This window comes from Petromyzon marinus, chromosome 17, assembly GCF_048934315.1.
Source record: "Petromyzon marinus isolate PM22_M1 ecotype Great Lakes invasive population chromosome 17, UKy_Petmar_22M1.pri1.0, whole genome shotgun sequence".
Lineage (NCBI taxonomy): Eukaryota > Metazoa > Chordata > Hyperoartia > Petromyzontiformes > Petromyzontidae > Petromyzon > Petromyzon marinus.
The window spans coordinates 22,470,687-22,491,710 of record NC_133683.1 but is presented as its reverse complement, the minus strand read 5'-3'; the positions used below and the strand labels follow the sequence as shown (position 1 = coordinate 22,491,710).

General features: G+C 49.3%; 1 pseudogene; it reads right to left on the bottom strand.

Annotated features, from left to right (window-relative positions):
- Window positions 1-6,289: 6,289 nt before the first annotated feature.
- On the bottom strand, window positions 6,290-10,731 carry LOC116943149 (cytochrome P450 1B1 pseudogene; annotated as a pseudogene).
- Between the last annotated feature and the right edge of the window lie 10,293 nt (window positions 10,732-21,024).

Here is a 21,024-nt window from a genome sequence, read left to right as displayed (position 1 = left end):
TGTGGGTAGTGAGATGATCCTGTGGGTGGTGAGATGATCCTGTGGGTAGTGAGATGGTCCCGTGGGTAGTGAGATGGTCCTGTGGGTAGTGAGATGGTCCTGTGGGTAGTGAGATGGTCCTGTGGGTAGTGAGATGATCCTGTGGGTAGTGTGATGGTCCTGTGGGTAGTGAGATGGTCCTGTGGGTAGTGTGATGGTCCTGTGGGTAGTGAGATGGTCCTGTGGGTAGTGAGATGGTCCTGTGGGTAGTAAGATGGTCCTGTGGGTAGTAAGATGGTCCTGTGGGTAGTGAGATGGTCCTGTGGGTAGTAAGATGGTCCTGTGGGTAGTGAGATGGTCCTGTGGGTAGTGTGATGGTCCTGTGGGTAGTGTGATGGTCCTGTGGGTAGTGTGATGGTCCTGTGGGTAGTGTGATGGTCCTGTGGGTAGTGAGATGGTCCTGTGGGTAGCGAGATGGCTGATGTCTTGGGTGGTGTGGTGGGTGATGAGCTGAGTGCGATGGGGAGCGGTGGTGTAATGGTTAGCCCCATGCGCTACGAACCCGGCAACCCGAGTTCGATTCCCGCTCACGGAAAACACCAGTGAAGATTATCTGAACCGGTCCCGGGCCTCCCCTAGGTCGACTCAGCCTGAAATGAGTACCTGGTGCGGTTTGTAAACATCGCCACTGGGGAAACAGAGGCGGCCGGACGTGATGTTGGCCACCCACCCCCTTATGTGCCGTGCCGGCCTCCTTAGGTGCTCGCTCACAGCACTTGCCCCAACAGTCTGTTAAGGCTACACGGGTGATATTTGTCTTGGTGGGTGAGGTGAGGAGTGGTGGTGTAGTGGTTAGCGCGCTGCGCTACGAACCTGGCAATCCGAGTTCGATTCCCGCTCACGGCCAACACCGGTGACGATTATCTGAAGTGGTCCTGGATCACCCGTGGGTCCACTCAGCCTCAAATGATAACCTTGTGCGATATAAAGACATCGTCACTTCCGTGGGCCCTGGCCATTCACCTCCACGTGTGCCGTGCCGGCCTTCACCGGCACTCACTTGCTCCAAACGTGTATCGGGCTGACCTTTGTCTGCGATGATGATGTGGTGGTGGTGATGATGTGGTGGTGGTGGTGATGATGTGGTGGTGATGATGTGGTGGAGGTGATGTGGTGGTGGTGGTGGTGATGATGTGGTGGGTGATGATGTGGTGGTGATGATGTGGTGGTGATGATGATGTGGTGATGATGATGTGGTGGGTGATGATGATGTGGTGATGATGTGGTGGGTGATGATGTGGTGGTGATGATGTGGTGGTGATGATGTGGTGATGATGATGTGGTGGTTCTCTAATAACAGAAGTGGTTGCTGCGTGTGATTGTGCAGGGGGGAGGACATTGTGTCACGTGCATACCAACACGTCCGGTTTGACATATCCCGTAATTCATATTCGAAGCTCTTTCGGTAAAGTCACGTGGAAGGGAAGCAATAAAATAATAAAAAAATATATAAAAAACAATATATATTATTATTTTATTGTTTCCCTTCATTGTGACTTTACCGAAAGAGCTAAGAATATGAATTACTGCAGTCATGAAAGCTTTAAATCAAAATTTATATCCCGTAATGTTCAACAGGGAAGCACAACCTCGACTTATGGACTCTGGAGACACTAACTACCTCACCTGCTAGGAGACACTAACTACCTCACCTGCTAGGTGACACTAACTACCTCACCTGCTAGGAGACACTAATTACCTCACCTGCTAGGAGACACAAACTACCTCACCTGCCGGGAGACACTAACTACCTCACCTGCTAGGAGACACTAACTACCTCACCTGCTAGGAGACACTAACTACCTCACCTGCTAGGAGACACTAACTACCTCACCTGCTAGGAGACACTAACTACCTCACCTGCTAGGTGACACTAACTACCTCACCTGCTAGGAGACACTAACCACCTCACCTGCTAGGTGACACTAAATACCTCACCTGCTAGGAGACACTAATTACCTCACCTGCGAGGAGACACAAACTACCTCACCTGCTAGGAGACACTAACTACCTCACCTGCTAGGAGACACTAACTACCTCACCTGTTAGGTGACACTAACTACCTCACCTGCTAGGAGACACTAACTACCTCACCTGCTAGGAGACACTAACTACCTCACCAGCTAGGAGACACTAACTACCTCACCTGCTAGGAGACACTAACTACCTCACCTGCTAGGTGACACTAACCACCTCACTTGCTAGGAGACACTAACTACCTTACATGCTAGGAGACACTAACTACCTCACCTGCTAGGAGACACTAACTATCTCACCTGCTAGGAGACACTAACTACCTCACCTGCTAGGAGACACTAACTACCTCACTTGCTAGAAGACGCAAACTACGTCACCTGCTAGGAGACACTAAATACCTCACCTGCTAGGTGACACTAACCACCTCACTTGGTAGGAGACACTAACTACCTCACCTGCTAGGAGACACTAACTACCTCACCTGCTAGGTGACACTAACTACCTCACATGCTAGGAGACACTAACCACTTCACCTGCTAGGAGACACTAACCACCTCACCTGCTAGGTGACACTAACTACCTCACCTGCTAGGTGACACTAACTACCTCACCTGCTAGGAGACACTAACTACCTCACCTGCTAGGAGACACTAACTACTTCACCTGCTAGGAGACACTAACCACCTCACCTGCTAGGAGACACTAACCACCTCACCTGCTAGGAGGCACTAACCACCTCACCTGCTAGTTGACACTAACTACCTCACCTGCTAGGTGACAATAACTACCTCACCTGCTAGGAGACACTAACTACCTCACCTGCTAGGAGACACTAACCACTTCACCTGCTAGGAGACACTAACTACCTTACTTGCTAGTAGACACAAACTACGTCACCTGCTAGGAGACACTAACTCCCTCACCTGCTAGGAGACACTAACTACCTCACTTGCTAGGAGACACTAACCACCTCACCTGCTAGGAGACACTAACTACCTCACCTGCTAGGTCACAGTAACCACCTCACCTGCCAGGTGACACTAACCACCTCACCTGCTAGGTGACACTAACCACCTCACCTGCTAGGTGACACTAACTACCTTACTTGCTAGGAGACACTAACTACCTCACCTGCTAGGAGACACTAACCACCTCACCTGCTAGGTGACGCTAACTACCTCACATGCTAGGAGACACTAACCACCTCACCTGCTAGGAGATACTAACTACCTCACCTGCTAGGAGACACTAATTACCTCACTTGCTAAGTGACACTAACCACCTCACGTGCTAGGTGACGCTAACTACCTCACTTGCTAGGAGACACTAACCACCTCACCTGCTAGGAGACACTAACTACCTCACCTGCTAGGTCACAGTAACCACCTCACCTGCCAGGTGACACTAACCACCTCACCTGCTAGGTGACACTAACCACCTCACCTGCTAGGTGACACTAACTACCTTACTTGCTAGGAGACACTAACTACCTCACCTGCTAGGAGACACTAACTACCTCACCTGCTAGGTGACACTAACCACCTCACCTGCTAGGTCACACTAACCACCTCACCTGCCAGGTGACACTAACCACCTCACCTGCTAGGTGACACTAACTACCTCACCTGCTAGGAGACACTAACTACCTCACGTACTAGGTCACACTAACTACCTCACCTGCCAGGTGACACTAACCACCTCACCTGCTAGGTGACACTAACTACCTCACCTGCTAGGTGACACTAACCACCTCACCTGCTAGGAGACACTAACTACCTCACCTGCTAGGAGACACTAACTACCTCACCTGCTAGGAGACACTAACTACCTCACCTGCTAGGAGACACTAACTACCTCACCTGCTAGGAGACACTAACTACCTCACCTGGTAGGAGACACTAACTACCTCACCTGCTAGGAGACACTAACTACCTCACCTGCTAGGAGACACTAACTACCTCACCTGCTAGGAGACACTAACTACCTCACCTGCTAGGAGACACTAACTACCTCACCTGCTAGGAGACACTAACTGCCTCACCTGCTAGGAGACACTAACTACCTCACCTGGTAGGTGACACTAACTACCTCACCTGCTAGGAGACACTAACTACCTCACCTGCTATGCACGGGGTTCGTGGGTTCGATCCCTACCCTGACGCCTGCTGTATAATTGGAGTTTGCGTGTCTTTCTCTTTCCCCGTGGTCGCGTTGATTTTGTCCAGGCCCTCCGGTTTTCCCTGCACATTTAGAATCAACATCACGCGTTTAGAGAATTTGGCTGCTATGAATGTTCACGTGATAAGCCACTTCGTTGAGCTATCATTTGTGGCTAGGTCGCTTCTGAAAAAGAGCTACATAGCTCAGTGGGCCTTAATAGTTAAATAGTTTGAAAACAATTCAGGTGACAAAGGGTAACAAATGAAAGTAAACTATTCTTCCATAATAAACACGAACTACACCTGCTGAACTCCCCACCATGGGCCCCGACGTTCACGTGTGGATTTCCCTTCACCGCATATGCCGTTCCCTGTTATGATGTCACGCAAACTCAAGCTGTGCAGAAACGTTGCCATGCGTAACATTACGAATGACACGTGAATGTCGTAGCCAATTCACATTCCTGTGGATTGTAGAACATAAAACGGCCGGTGCGCTAAACATCTTTTCCACCAATGCATTTGGCACAATCGTAAAATGCAATATCGTGTACTGTGCAGCCACGACCTGGGGCGAAAAGAGGTCTGCGTATTGTACCTTGCTCCGAACAGAAGACGAACATGGTACACACTCTTTCCTGTGCAGGTATGCAGTATATTATCCGTTAGCTGTGTGCGTAAATCTTTTATTAACGCCTCTTCGAACTGTGTGGGCATCAAAACATATGACAGTATTTGGTGATGCTGCGTTGGCAGTGACGCACAAGCACAACAACAAAACTCACTTAACAATACTGCCTTAAATATATATAATTGGCGATGTTTCGGGCAAGATGGCCCTTCATAGCACAGAAGGGATATTGTCTGAAACGTCGACGATATATTTTTTTTAAAGGCGGCGTTGTTGACATTTATTCAATTGGATTTCCAATTGTAAAGAGATATCACATGATAGTAGGGTTCATTGAAATGTGTTTTTATTTGTGTATAATTATGGATGGATCAGTGGCGCAGTCGTTTTTAGCACACGGCACTGTGGACCCGGCATGAAACCCAAGTTCGATTCCAAGCCACGGCGAACACACAGTGAGACTCTTCCCTGGCCGCGTCGGCCAGGGAAGAGTCTCACTCATATTACTCGCCGCTGATGTTAGCCGGGAATCCAACTCAGGTCGACAGTTTCACAGCTCAATGGCCAAGCCACTGCACTCCACATCAGCCCTCCCCTATATGCTCATCATCGCAATATAAGATTATTGGAATTGATGACGGTGATGTGTAGGTTGTGTTTGAGATCATTTAATTGTCTCTATTATGATAGCGATATCGCTGGTGCAGCGATTTTGGCTGTGACTGGTCCCACCTGAAGACGGAAGCTTGCGTTGCCTCCGAAACGTCGTGTTTTAATTGTTCATTTTATTTTAATTCGTTTTACCTACGTGACTTTACCGAATAAAACCAAAGAGTATGAATCCTTGCAGTCACGAAAGCCTCAAATCTAGAATTGATTTATATACGTAATATAATCGCGAATCTTCTCCTATCAATGCTGCACCACTCGTTAAATGTAGGTTGTGATCAATAAACCATTCAATGATAAGCTAATTATTGCAAATAACACGTGTATTCTGCATGTCAGTGCAGTATATACTCGTACTGTCTACAGGTGGCATCGCCCACGTTGTCCACTGCACGAGCAGTGGACAATGTGAGCCGTTCCATCTCAGCACAACTCCGGCACGCGAGCACGACAGGCAGGGCCGGATTTAGATGTTGTAGGCTCCTGGGCTACAGGTGAGGCCCCCAGTAATATTTTCAAAAGGAAAACAAAGTTAAAGAAAAATTAAAAATAGTGTTATATTCTTAGTTTTTTCGGTAAAGTCACGTTGAAAGGAAACAACAAAATAATAAAATATATATAACAATAAAAAATTATCACGACGTTTCGACCATAACTCAAACGGTCATCTTCAGGTGTGTTGGTTTGCATAAATGTATTTTTAAACGGCGCATTTATTTATTTATAAAAAAAACTGCCAAATCGTTGCGCGTGGCGCTAACGTTTTTTATAAATAAATAAATGCGCCGTTTAAAAATAAATTTATGCAAACCAACACACCTGAAGATGACCGTTTGAGTTATGGTCGAAACGTCGTGAGAATTTTTTATTGTTTTATATATTTTATTATTTTGTTGTTTCCCTTCAACGTGACTTTACCGAAAAAACTAAGAATATGAATTACTGCAGTCACGAAAGCTTTAAATCAAAATTTAAAAATAGCGTTGTTTTTTTTTTACAAGGCTAACAACAAATAAAATGCAGCTTTCACAAAACGAAAAAACTTTTCGCTTCATCTCTGGAGGCCCTCCAGCTGGTGGAGGGCCTTAGGCTGCGGCCCCTGAAGCCCCCACGCCTTGATCCGGCTCTGACTACAGGAATGCATTCATGGCGATGGACACAAATACACCGTCTATACTTTTATATGTATATATAAAATACTCACCTCACTGTGCAAGAACACGGATAAACTATAGAATTCCAAATGAAGCATAAATTACATTTTGTTTTGATCATATTCTGCGCCCCCGTGCTGTAATTCCGTTACCGCGGAGCTGATCAAAACAGCCCTTTAATGTTTTGATGACGACCGCTTGTGTTGCGATCGGAACGTCGTAGTTTTTTCTTTGAACCTATCCACGTGACTTTATCGAAAGACCCAAAGAATAGCCTTTAATTAAAAAAAAAACTACTGCCGGATGAGCGCAGTAATTCACACAGCCAGTGTGGGGCTTTGTTAGGCTAAGTAGGAGGGCTATATCAACAATGGTTTGATGGTTAGTTGGTCAGGGTTAGGGGCTTAGCTTCGCCATAGTGGCTAGTTAGCTAGACTTAGGGGTAAGGCTAGGTTCAATGGAAGGGAGAGTAATATCTAGTGGCTGGTTGGCTATTTGGTTAAACCATTGAGAGCGCTAGTATGTGTGGCGAGTTAAGGTGAGATTAATTGAGAATGCTTGCACACGTGGCTCATCGCCGAGTTAGTTAAGGTTTCGCCTGCAACGAGTGTCTGGTTAGATGGTTATAGGTCGAGGTACAGCGCTCGAATTTGCTTTGCTATTGCGCACCACCACCACAAGGAACGTCTTCGGCCCCTCCGACCCGTGCCACCGCCCGGGGCCTATGTGGCTCATTACCTCCCCACTCCTGTGCCATGTCCCGGCCCCGTGGCGAGTTCACGGCTGCGGCGCACAGCCGGGGCCGAGGGGATCGCCTCTGGGCACCAGGGCCACCGAGAAGGGCTTCGGCTTCAGCGTGAGGCCGCCGCACACCGCCTCGGTGCCTGGCGGCCCGTGTCCGGGCGGCGCGACAAAGTCCACCTGGTGGAGCATCACGGCTGTGAAGAGGAAGAGCTCGAGCCTGGACAACTCCTCGCCGATACAGCGTCTCCTGCCCGCCGAGAAGATCATGACCCTGCGCGCCAGGGCCCTGTCGAGCGCGGTTCCCTCGGCGTCGAGGAAGCGCGCGGGTCGAAACGCGTGCGGCTCCTCGAACACCCCGGGGTCGTGGTTGACCGACCACTGGTTCACGAAGACCACGGTGTCCCTGGGGATGGAGTAGCCCGCCAGCCGCGTGTCCCGCGTGGTGGCGTGAGGGATGGTGACGGGCACGAAGCTGCTGTAGCGCAGCACCTCGCACACGAACGCCTCCGTGCGGGGCATTCGCGCGCGGTCAGCCGCCGAGGGCAGCCGCGTCCGCCCCACCACGCGGTCCACCTCGCCCTGCACCCGCGCCTGCTCCTCCGGGTGGCGCACGGCGAGGAGGATGAGCCACAGGAGGCCCGTGGACAGGGTGTCTTGGCTGGCCCCGAACACATCGCACAGTGTGGCCTCCACATGGCTCGCACCCAGCCGAGGGCCTCCTCCTCCTCGTCCACCGCCTGCTGCTTCTCCACCTTCTCCGTCTCCTGCTGCTGCTTCTGCCGCTCCTCCTCCTGCAACCGCTCCCCCATCGACGTGCGCAATGAGCGCGTCCATCATGTCGCGCACGGAGCGAGTCCCGGGCCCCACCACCGCCGCGGCGCCCCTGCGCTGCCTCACCTTGTCGCGCACGAACTCGGAGAGGTCCTCGTTGGCGCGCCTGAAGTCATCGAAGGCTGCGCGCACCGGGTTAGGGAAGCGCAGCAGCCAGGGCATCACGTCCACCACGCTGCCGGCGCCCACCGCGCGCCCGAAGCGCTCGTTCCGATCCAGAAGCTCGCAGAATTCGGCGTCGTCGTGCCCGTATCGTCGGCCGAAGCACAGCGCAGACGTCACGTTGGCCACGGCCACCACGAGGGCTTGGGCCGGGTCCACGGAGCCCGCGGTGGAGCGGCGACACGAGGCCATCATCACGCGCAGGAGCTCGGCCGCTTCCATCACGACGTGGCCTTCGAGCGCGCGGCGCGCGTCCGTGCCGCCCGTGGAGAACGCGCGCAGCGTGGACTGAGCGAGCCGTCTGTGCAGCCTCCACAGCTCGCAGTAGCCCCCGAAGGCCACGCTGTGGCCTCCGGACACCATGGAGAAGGAGCGGAAGGCCGGGCGGCCCGCGAACTCGGAGCCCCGGCACACCAGCGCCTCTCGGACGAGGCTGTCGCCGTTGAGCACCACCACGTCCCTGCTGCCCAAGCGGATGCGGAATAGGGGCCCGTACGTGGAGGCCATGCGCTGGAAGGTCAGGTGGGGCATGGGCCCCAGCTGGAGAGAGTTTCCCACGAAGGGCCACGGCGTGGGACCAGGGAGAGTGCGCAGAGAGTGGAGCGGCGCTGCTGCTACCGCCGGTGAAGATGCTGCTGCTGCTGATGGCGAATGTGCAGGTAACTGAGATAGGGTACATGCTGGAGAAGATGGTTGAATAGATGGTGGTGGTGGTAAATGAGATGATGGAATAGACAACTGAGTGGATGTCGAAGTAAACGATGCGGTCGATGTTGGAGTACGTGACGGATTCACTGCTAGAATAGCCAGAGTCGATTGCAAAGACGCCGACGACGATGATGACGATGTAGTAGTCGTAGTGGACAGAATATCAGACGACGAGTGAGGATCAACGAGCTTTGAAGCGCACGAGGAGTTGAGCGCGGCATCTCGAGGAAGGCTCTCTGCGTGTCGAGCCACGTCCAGGAGCGCGGCGCGCCTCCGAGATGAGCGCCAGCTCTCGACGAGAGCCACCAAAGAAATGAGAACGGCGATGATCAAAGCGACCGCTGCCGGGGGAGCAGACACGTCCAGGACCTGGAGACGAAGCCCTGTGGCGACCGCCGGCAACACCTCCACGTTGTTGGGAGACGACGCCGAGTTGACGTCGTGGCTGGAGGTCTTCATGGTGTCGGGTGACACTGACGCGTCCCACCCACAAAGGCCACCCCAACCAAACTGCCGACAACAAGAAGTGTGGAAGAAGAACAGAAATGTGGGACCCAGCAACTATATATCAGCAGCTCTGGGCGCAGGAATGGATGGAGGTTGGATCGGTCTCGGGGTGGGTGGCGAGAGGGGGAGGCGCGTGTTGAGGCGGTGAGATATGGGTTGGGTGGTAGTGGTGAAATGTTGGCTGGGTGGATGTTGTTGTGTGCGTGTGTGTATGTATGTATGTAAACCGTGGTCGCAGAATGTAATAGGTGGTCGCTTTTGGCAGTAGCACCGTACTTCCACGTATGACCTTACGTGCTTAAAAATGTATCTCACAATCGTCAATAACGGTCCTTTAAAATAAGGCTATATCATAGGCAACGTTTCGCGCTATTGCTCATCAAGGTGAAACGTCGACTATTTTTATGTTATTTATTTCAAGACCACAGTGTTATTGACGAACGTGTTGAGTTATTTTCATTGTGCACCATTGCCATCGTAGCAGTAGCATCGTTAAATTAGTTGTGATATTTTATAATTAGTGGTTCATGTGCAACTCCGATTAGCACGGGTGGATACGTACCGTGCGAAAGAAGTTCAACATACAACTGTTAAATGCACACCTCGAACAGCCAAATAAATACTACTAATACACACATCAATGTATTTTAAAGGGTCCAAATGTATTCATTGGCCATAGCGTAGAGAAGGATGCTGAATCGTGTTTCTTTTTAACAAGGGAACAAGGCTGTACGGTATACATGTGTTACTTGGTTTTATACACGCGCTTGAAATAGGTTCAACATGAGTATACTAAAATTATTTTACTTTAATAATAAGGGGTTTCACCGTTTTTCCCTTTGTGGCAATTTCCAGAAAGTGTGAAACCTCTTATTTTTAATCATTTTTGATAATTGCAAAGTCCCATTGGTTGCACGGTAAGATAGTCACATCTGCTCTTCAAAGATCTCCAAAGAACAGCCATTCCCCGAAACGTTTGCCTATTTTATACTTTCCTTCTTTATAAGGCAGTGTTGATGACGAATATTGGCTTTTACGTGTTAAAATATAACTATTATTGGGGTTTGTGCACGACTGCCAACGCAGTCCATAATTTCCGCCAAAGCGCTCTGCAGTGTTTGTGTTCACCCGGAGTGCGCCCCATCGCACCAGACCTCGGAAGCTGAGCCGAGTGAAGCCAGGCAAGCCTCTCCTTGGCTGCTCAATGCTTGGGCGGGCAACCACCGAGCGTGGGTGAAACAGGTGGCACGTGGCAGGCTGCTGCTGCGGGCATTCGCCTCCGCCAGCAGAGGGCAACGCAGCGCTATCGCCATGCTCCGCCGTGCGAGCTCCCAACGTCCACGCTCGCCGCTGGCTTCAGCCACCCGCACGGCTGCACTGACCATCGTCGTGGCTAAAAACGATGTTATTTCATCTTCTTCTTTGGTTATTTCACTTTAGCAGGCAAGGCCCACTGAGCTACAACTATCTTCTTCACGAAGCCACATGGCCACTAATGATAGCTCAACGAAGTGGCTTATCACGTGGAACTTTAGAGCAGCCAAGTACTCTCTAAACGCACGTTTCTAAATGTGGAGGGGAAAAGCGGAGGACCCGGAGAAAAACCCACGCGACCATGGGGAGAGAGACACGCAAATGTCAGGGTCGCAATCGACCCAGGACCTCCTGTATACCAGGCGAGGTAGTTAACATCTCATAGCCACCGCGGCGCCCTTATGACTGATACAGTGCAAGGAGGCGTCTCATCCAGCAGTGGATCGACAACAGAACTGTACATGCACATCGTACAATTTGGTTGTTGAACGGTGGTAAAAAAAAATCACGGACTTATGCCGCTGGTTCGTCCTCCATTCTCCCGTATTCCTGCTCCTCCTCTCCATCCATCCATCACGTTCACCGTTCCTCTCCTCTTCCCAAACACGCATGTTGTCCTCCTTGTGTGGCACAGCGCATCAGTCGCGTTCATCGCGCAAGGAGAATGCGTCTTGGGAGAGACCCGCGCGCGGTGTGCAACCCGGGTATACTGGTTTGGAGGCGCGGCTGCACTGCCAAGCCAACGATGCCCCCGCCCCCACCTTTCCTCACACCCATAGCCTCACGAGCCGCTCACGCAAAATAAAGACTCCAAACCAGCCCCGTCAGCAGCAGCCCTCTCCAACATGGCATACATTACTCAACCATGCTGCGTTGGTCGTGGTGCACAAGCACAATTTGCAACAACAAAACACCTTTGTCAATATCACTCTGGCCTTAACAGGATAAAAAAAAACAGACGACGTTTCAGGCAATGGCCCTTCTTCATAGTTCATCAACATTAACCTCGACACGTAACAGTCATCCCAACCCCTTAGAAGCACGTCTCTCTTCCACAGAGACCAACGTGCCTCGCCTTGCCATTACTCCCTTCCCACGCTGTTCCTACTGCCTGGAAACTCGCTTGCTAACCACGTCGTGTGCGGGTGTCACGGGCGTCATGTGACCAGTAGCCCCTCTTCACGTTGGTCAGCGCGAGTCGGTGCAGGCGAAGAAGCGCAGTCAGCACAGACGCACCGGGTGTTGATGCACTGCCCACCACCACTAATACAACCAGTGCCAGATGAAGCGGGACCTGTAGCATGATGTTGTCAAGGGGCCCTCTAAAATCACACACTAATATCAAAACACATTTTTTACTTGCACAGTAAAGTTATTGTATTTTTTCATTTTCTACACAGCCAGATAATACGACAAATCGATAACCTTAAACACCCAGTCGTTCATAAAAGATGAAGGCAGTATAGTACTATAGTAATAGAGCAAGTTCAGAATCAGGGAAACGGAATTGATAGCTTGAAAGCATTTGGCGCGGGGCCCTTAAAAGTGCGGGGCCCGTAGCTTGTGTAGTAGCTACTGCATATGGAGCTACTTTTGCTACGAGGATAATCCGACACTGCTACCAACGCAGAACCGCACGCTTTTAGAGTTCGCCTCTCAGTTTACTGGTGGTGTTGGTGAGCTGTGGTGAGTTTAGCATTGGGGTTGGTGAGCTCCCTGTCGTCCCCTTTAATTTATGTCCCTTTAAGGTTTTTATTTTTACAAAGTTGCTGTTCCTTAGTAGTCGTTAAAACTAACCTAAAACAAAAACCGCATATTTTACCAAGCAAGGCCCACTGAGCTATATAGCTCGTTTTCAGAAGCGACGTGGTTACAAATCATACGGAATGTTTTTTGTTTGTAGCCAATTACTCTAAACGCGTGATGTTTCTAAATGTGGAGGGAAACCCCGAAGGACCCGGAGAAAAATCCACGCGTCACGGGGAGAGATCGCCACGCAGACTCCAAATATACAGCAGCAGGCGGTGAGGCCACGTGACAGAGAATGTGTGTGTGGGCGCGTGAGCAAGGGACAAACGAGACGTCGCGAATCGCGATATTTCACGCGTAGCGTTGGTGAAATATGGTGAAATAACCCCCCACTTCGCACACGGCACGGGGAGGCCCTCAACAGCAGTGGATTGACAAAGGGCCCTGCGAGCACATTTCGCGGGCAGTTCCCATTTGTACTGCATCAGGATCTTTCTTAAAATTGAGTCAAAACATTATATATTTAACTGAATTAAATTACATGTAAAAACACGATTCTTACAGCTACATAAAAATATATAAAGGAGAGGTAGCGTGCTTGTAAAACCTTTAATACCCATTAATTCCATAAGCAGTAATTTTTTCTGCTAACTGCTCATATGCGTTTGGATTTCATTGATGAACTGCTAATGCTGGCCACGGCCCTCTAAGCGGATTACGGCTGCCCTATATATGTTTTATTATTTTAGTATAAATACATGTTAATTTAGATGTATATGTTTTTTTTTTCTCACTGTGAACGAAAAGACACAAATTCGCCCGTTTTCTCAGTGAAAAGAGGTACATTTCAAAATATCACTGTCCTGGTCACAAAAGCAAAGTTTGTGGGGTATAATAGCCATATTCTATACTTTTTAGGCAAAAGCAAATGCCAAATAACACTACCCAGGAACAAAAATTGTGTTACTTAGTTATCAAACAGGAGGAATTAACGGTGCAACGCACCTCGTCTGTTAAATATCTGCAGGTAATAGGATTGTCATTTATTGATCCTGGCTGCAGACATTGTTAGGTCACAAATAATAAATGACGATAATAGAGCAGTTTCACTGTATTATTGTGCATACCGTTTCAACAAATAAAGGACTTAAGTCGCGTAGGCAGTTTGAGCAGCTTTGGATAAGACTTATGATCCTGCCCATACCCGAGCATGGAGTGCATTCGTTTGTGCAGCTCTTGTGCGCATTCGTCCTTGCTGCTGCGCGAGGACACGACAACAGAACGATGCGCGCCAGGCGGGTCACGGCGTTTGTGTGCGCGGTGGGACGGAGTCGCCAGAAATAAATCAATTAATTACGATTTTGACTTCCGTTTATTCGGGACCCCCGGGTCTCGCCTTAAGGTTCACATAACGTGGCTGATGAACTGCCCACCAATCCAAGCAAGATGACTACGGTGTCAGTGTAGGATGGGTAAGGACGTGAGGGTCCCAGGACCAGATCGGATATCACTTGACATTGATGTCAGCCATGGCTGGGAATCGAACTCAGGTTGGCAGGCTCGTCGTGCAGTGCATGAATCGCTGCGCTATAATTATAGCAGCTGCCTGATGATGCTGGTTTTAACTATTATCGAAATGTCATACCCAATTGTTAAATGTTGTAACATTGCTCTACTCAACCCAGCACGAATAGCCGGATCAATGAGGGCAATGGGATGGACTCCTGACACTGAAACATTGTAGCAACCACCCCATGACCGTTGCTCCTAGGGGAAAACAAGGATGATAAACCCAAACAACGCGCTTATGTCACTTTATTATCCTGTTTAGTTTGGTTACATTATTCCTTCTCTCTCCTTCCCCCTTAATCTGCCGCTCCTGGCCATTTCCCATCCAGCAGTGACCCCAAGGGCCTCCAGACGGCCCCCATTTGAGATTCTGGGTTCGTTACATGTTTGCGATTTGTATCCCCCCCGTGTGATGTATGTGTTCTGGAATAACACAATAAATAGAATGTCGTGACATCGCTCTCGAGCACACCGGTGTGTCTTAAGCAGTCACACACTGGCACTTCTGCTCATCACGTGACACTTTTATAAATGGGCTGTGTCGGGTGGAGGAGGGTTTACGACACATTTCACTCACGCGATCTGACCGAAATTATGAATCACTGCACTAGTGTTTACGAGACATCAAGACAATACTAATTAATTATCCAGAAAACCCTCACCGAGTCTCAAACCTCCTTTCAAGAAGGGTCTTGGCAGTGGTTGGCCACGTTCTTATGTAATAAGTGTTTTGCAAGTGAGAGGAAACCAGATGTACCAGAGAAGATCGCTCACACGAGAGGATACAACTCCAGATGTGCACATTAGGACAGGAACCCATTTGCTATACTGCCATCCACTGACCACCTTTCAGACTTTTCCTCCGCTGAAGCTTGAATTGGAGACGTGATGTCGATTTGATTTGTAAAAAAAAATGCAATGTAAACCCCAGGGGGCATGATCACATTCAAAATGCATTAAACATCCTTACTAGGGCACATGTTATGCAGAGTAATATTTTTCACTGAACGTGTAATGTAATGTTTTCGTCTGCAGGCAATATTGTTTCTCAGGAGGATCTTCTATCGAGACGTTTCACTGATTCCGTTGGAGGAAATCAAAGTACCCGGACAAAACAACGCACCACGCATGAGAGGATATTAACTCGCACAAGAGAGCAGGCAGGTTCACAAATCCACTTGCTGTGCTGCCACCTCTTCGCCAACCCACAATCCTGTAGCTCTCGGAGTTTCAAGATCTGCATGCTCAACTTACAAAATCGCGGAATTTACAGGCGTATATCATCACGACGCAAGTTCCATCATAACGACGTTAGTCTTCTGAGCACAATGTATAATACACACAGTTTCAGTTATTCAGGCATTGGGAGGCCTTTATTACACCATCGCGCTGACAAAATCTTAGCTCATGGGCACTAAAATGTGCGCACATTGACCCAACAGAATGAGCCGAACATGCCGTGACATTCCTGCCTCAGTGGGGGCCCCTCACTCAATTGATGCCAGCTGTGACCATCAACGTGGCTTGCGTGAGTGCGTGATATGTGTGCCCCAATTGTTCCCTCCCCACATCCCCATCCACCCCCCCTATCCACCTCCCCCAGAATGCACCCAGCTTCATCAGATCTCAGAAACTCAGCAAGAGGGCTGAGCCTGGATGGGCGACCGCCGTGCACAACAACAAGTTGGTCGAGCGGTGGTTGGTAGCAGCAGAATCCATTGTTGTAATGTACTTGTATGCTACCACGTCAGTGATTCTCTGCCTTCACCAATCCCCCGTGCACTGACACACCAGTGCGGTGAAGTATAGTCAAACATCGTAAGCGTGAGGAGGTCTACAGCACCGCTCGTGTAGATCTACAGGGTGGTACAGATGTCTTGTGGCCCCCAATTAATTGACCCTTAACATTGTTACCCCTATGTATATTCATGTCTGTTTTAAATAAACCTTACTTACAAAAATATATAAAGTTTTAGAGAATTAAATGTGGGTTGCAAGACATTTGGACCACCCTACACAAATCAACGCACACGCTGCTACAGCGCCCATTGCATCAACAGAACGCACATGTGTGCACTCAGTGTGGTGGGACCATCAAGGTTGTCATAAGGCTTTTATTATTATGATTGAGATTCACTCTGGGTGAATGAATGGCTGGAATAGGAGACAAGAGTTGGGGCTTAATTAAATCAAAGTGTTTGCCCTGTGCTGCGTCTGGTAATCCGTTCGGTAGCTAAATGGCAATGTCGAGTGGTCTGCTTGCCACCAGAGGGCTTCTGGAGAGAGTTCGTGTTGGTGAATGGGCGCAGGATCCTTGGTGGTTTATTATATGGTCCATAGCTTGGGTTGCATGGCCACAATCACACCGTGGATTGTATTGTATTCCTCAATTTATATGGTCCATAGCTTGGGTTGCATGGCCACAATCACACCGTGGATTGTATTGTATTCCTCCATTTATGAAGGAGATGTCTAGATTGTTGTTCTTGATGTTCTGACCCAGGAGGTGCGGTGTTTGGGTCTCGAATGTGGCGTTTATATTTTTTTTGCATTGACATACGATTGGTTACAAACAAAAGTGGCACTCCTATATAAACATTACACTTACTCGTAAAGGTGCAACGGTATACACATGTGCCTAGGATAGGCAGGAAGTCCCTATACACCCATTGTGTGTACGAATCTTTAAAATTGTTTAAGAAAGCGGTATAGGGACTTCTCGACCATCCTGTATATTGTGCTTGAATTTCGTGCCAACATAGATGCATGCTACCGTCCGGACATGAAGGTAGTACTTACATTATAACACATGCAACACTGAGCACGAGAACGACATTTAATATGATCTGCTTGGTGCAGCCATTGGTGACCGAGCTGAGACCATCAACTCGCTACATTTGAGACCTGGGTTTAACTACAGTCGGATAAATCTCAGTAAAACCCAGACATAATATAATCAGTGCCATCTCGACTTCTCTAATACGGCCATTATGAACCAACTGAGCCACCTCAGCCATCTCTGCTTATTCAGATAAGAGTGTAATGTATTTAAAAGGCACACTGCTCTGCACTGGCAGCTACACAGTATAAGTTCGATTCCTAGTGACGGCTGTCATCGATTGTCAATAGCATACATAGCATCATTATCATGACCAGCATCATAATAAGTTACAGCAGATGATGACGCTCATGATGACGATGAGGTCACATGTACAACGTGGTGAAGTATGGTTAAATGAACGCCCACCATCCACACAGTAGGGAGGCAATCGTACATAAGTCGATATACACAAGGGCTGTACACGAGGATTGCAAATGGTAAAACATACTCAAATAATATGAATAACATAAACTCAACACATTTGTCAATGACACTGTAGGCTTAAAATCAAATGTATATAATAGATAACGTTTCGGACAATGGCTCTTCTTCACAACACATATTTAGAGTCAAAGAACATGTACAAGATCAATAATAATAAAACATACTTTTCATCGACATATCACCGAAATAAATTGTGGACGGATCTCCCTTTGAAACAGTACGAGACGACCCCGAGCTACTTATCCAGTCACCACTTACGGTAGCTGCTTACTGCATCACCCTTCATCATGAATTCATTAAACACGTACGTTCGTTCATGATTAGCGAGTCAATTTTCGATATGGAATTGGACAGAGATCGTATCAATTAGAAATGTAATTCATAGGCAATATAATTCCACAAAACACGTGGCATCCATCGTATTAAAACATATGAATGACCACGCTGTAATACAGGACCACAAAGTTTGTCGGATTTCAGAATCTAAGCAGGGGTTTCAATCTGATTAAAACTTTAGATGGATACTGCCTGGGAATACATTGTAGGCTTATGTTGCGAGGCGGCTGGTAGTTCAGCAATGTGTCACTGGATCTACCTGTGCGGAGCTTTGAGAGTTACCCACTCATGTGAGCGACGATTATCCGGGTACATTGAACCTCGACCCAGTCCGGGAACATGACACAGAAATTGCGAAGAACATCTTAAATGTTCAACGATATAATTGGCATTTTAGTCATTGTATATCGAATTGTATAAATATACTTGTAAATATATTTGTATTGTAAGAATTGACAGCCTTGAATTAATTTCCGTTTAATGACTTTCATGTCTATGATAACTTAAGCTACTGTAATCTATGTATCACATTATTAAAAAACGTGATATAATCATACCCATTGCAGCAAAACACACATGTGCACGTGCTTTTAATGTCGCCCGTTACACATATCATGCATCTCTGCGTGTGGTCTTGCCAAACATCTGCCAGCCGAACCCGTTGGTGGGACACGTGTAAGGATGTGGTGTGGTTCCTCATCCTCTCTCGCCCCGCAACAATAATATTAACAACAATAGTGATAAAAGTAAGAGGTCTTGGGGTGGTATTGTAATTCTGGTGGGTTGCGTGCGGGCAGCCGACCCTCGCGTGAGAGAGTTGACAAGTCGAGCACAGCCAATCAATGTGAGCGCGAATTGACGCACGGCAGCGAAGCGGCTCCGCCGAGGCCGGGCCCACCGCTGTGAGGCCGCAGCAGCGAAGCCGCTCTGCTGACCCAGAGGGCGCGACGCCGCCACCTCAGGGCGACGGGCCGACGCTGCTCGTCCCTCACCACCCTCCACATGAACACACACACACACATAGAGCCCCCACATGAACACACATAGAGCCCCCACATGAACACACACAGAGCCCCCACATGAACACACACAGAGCCCCCACATGAACACACACAGAGCCCCCACATGAACACACATAGAGCCCCCACATGAACACACACAGAGCCCCCACATGAACACACATAGAGCCCCCACATGAACACACACACAGAGCCCCCACATGAACACACACACACACATAGAGCCCCCACATGAACACACACACACACAGAGCCCCCACATGAACACACATAGAGCCCCCACATGAACACACACACACACATAGAGCCCCCACATGAACACACACACACACACAGAGCCCCCACATGAACACACACACACATAGAGCCCCCACATGAACACACACACACAGAGCCCCCACATGAACACACACACACACATAGAGCCCCCACATGAACACACACACACATAGAGCCCCCACATGAACACACACACACATAGAGCCCCCACATGAACACACACACACATAGAGCCCCCACATGAACACACACACACAGAGCCCCCACATGAACACACACACACACATAGAGCCCCCACATGAACACACACACACATAGAGCCTCCACATGAACACACACACACATAGAGCCCCCACATGAACACACACACGTAGAGCCCCCACATGAACACACACACATAGAGCCCCCACATGAACACACACACACACACATAGAGCCCCCACATGAACACACACACACATAGAGCCTCCACATGAACACACACACACATAGAGCCCCCACATGAACACACACACACACACACATAGAGCCCCCACATGAACACACACAGAGCCCCCACATGAACACACACACACACACATAGAGCCCCCACATGAACACACACACACACATAGAGCCCCCACATGAACACACACACATAGAGCCCCCACATGAACACACACACACACACATAGAGCCTCCACATGAACACACATAGAGCCCCCACATGAACACACACACATAGAGCCCCCACATGAACACACACACACACATAGAGCCTCCACATGAACACACATAGAGCCCCCACATGAACACACACACATAGAGCCCCCACATGAACACACACACACATAGAGCCCCCACATGAACACACACACATAGAGCCCCCACATGAACACACACACACATAGAGCCCCCACATGAACACACACACACACATAGAGCCCCCACATGAACACACACATAGAGCCCCCACCTGAACACACACATAGAGCCCCCACCTGAACACACACACACAGAGCCCCCACATGAACACACACACACAGAGCCCCCACATGAACACACACATAAAGCCCCCACATGAACACACACACACATAGAGCCCCCACATGAACACACCCCCACATAGAGCCCCCACATGAACACACACACACATAGAGCCCCCACATGAACACACACACACACACATAGAGCCCCCACATGAACACACACACAGAGCCCCCACATGAACACACACACAGAGCCCCCACATGAACACACACACACACAGAGCCCCCACATGAACACACACACACATAGAGCCCCCACATGAACACACACACACACATAGAGCCCCCACATGGACACACACACCCACCCACCCACATAGAGCCCCCACATGGACACACACACACATAGAGCCCCCACATGAACACACACACACACAGAGCCCCCACATGAACACACACACACACATAGAGCCCCCACATGGACACACACACACATAGAGCCCCCACATGAACACACACACACACAGAGCCCCCACATGAACACACACACACAGAGCCCCCACATGAACACACACACACATAGAGCCCCCACATGAACACACACACACATAGAGCCCCCACATGAACACACACACACATAGAGCCCCCACATAAACACACACACATAGAGCCCCCACATGAACACACACACACACATAGAGCCCCCACATGAACACACACACACACATAGAGCCCCCACATGAACACACACACACACATAGAGCCCCCACCTGAACACACACACACATAGAGCCCCCACCTGAACACACACACACATAGAGCCCCCACATGAACACACACACACACATAGAGCCCCCACATGAACACACACACATAGAGCCCCC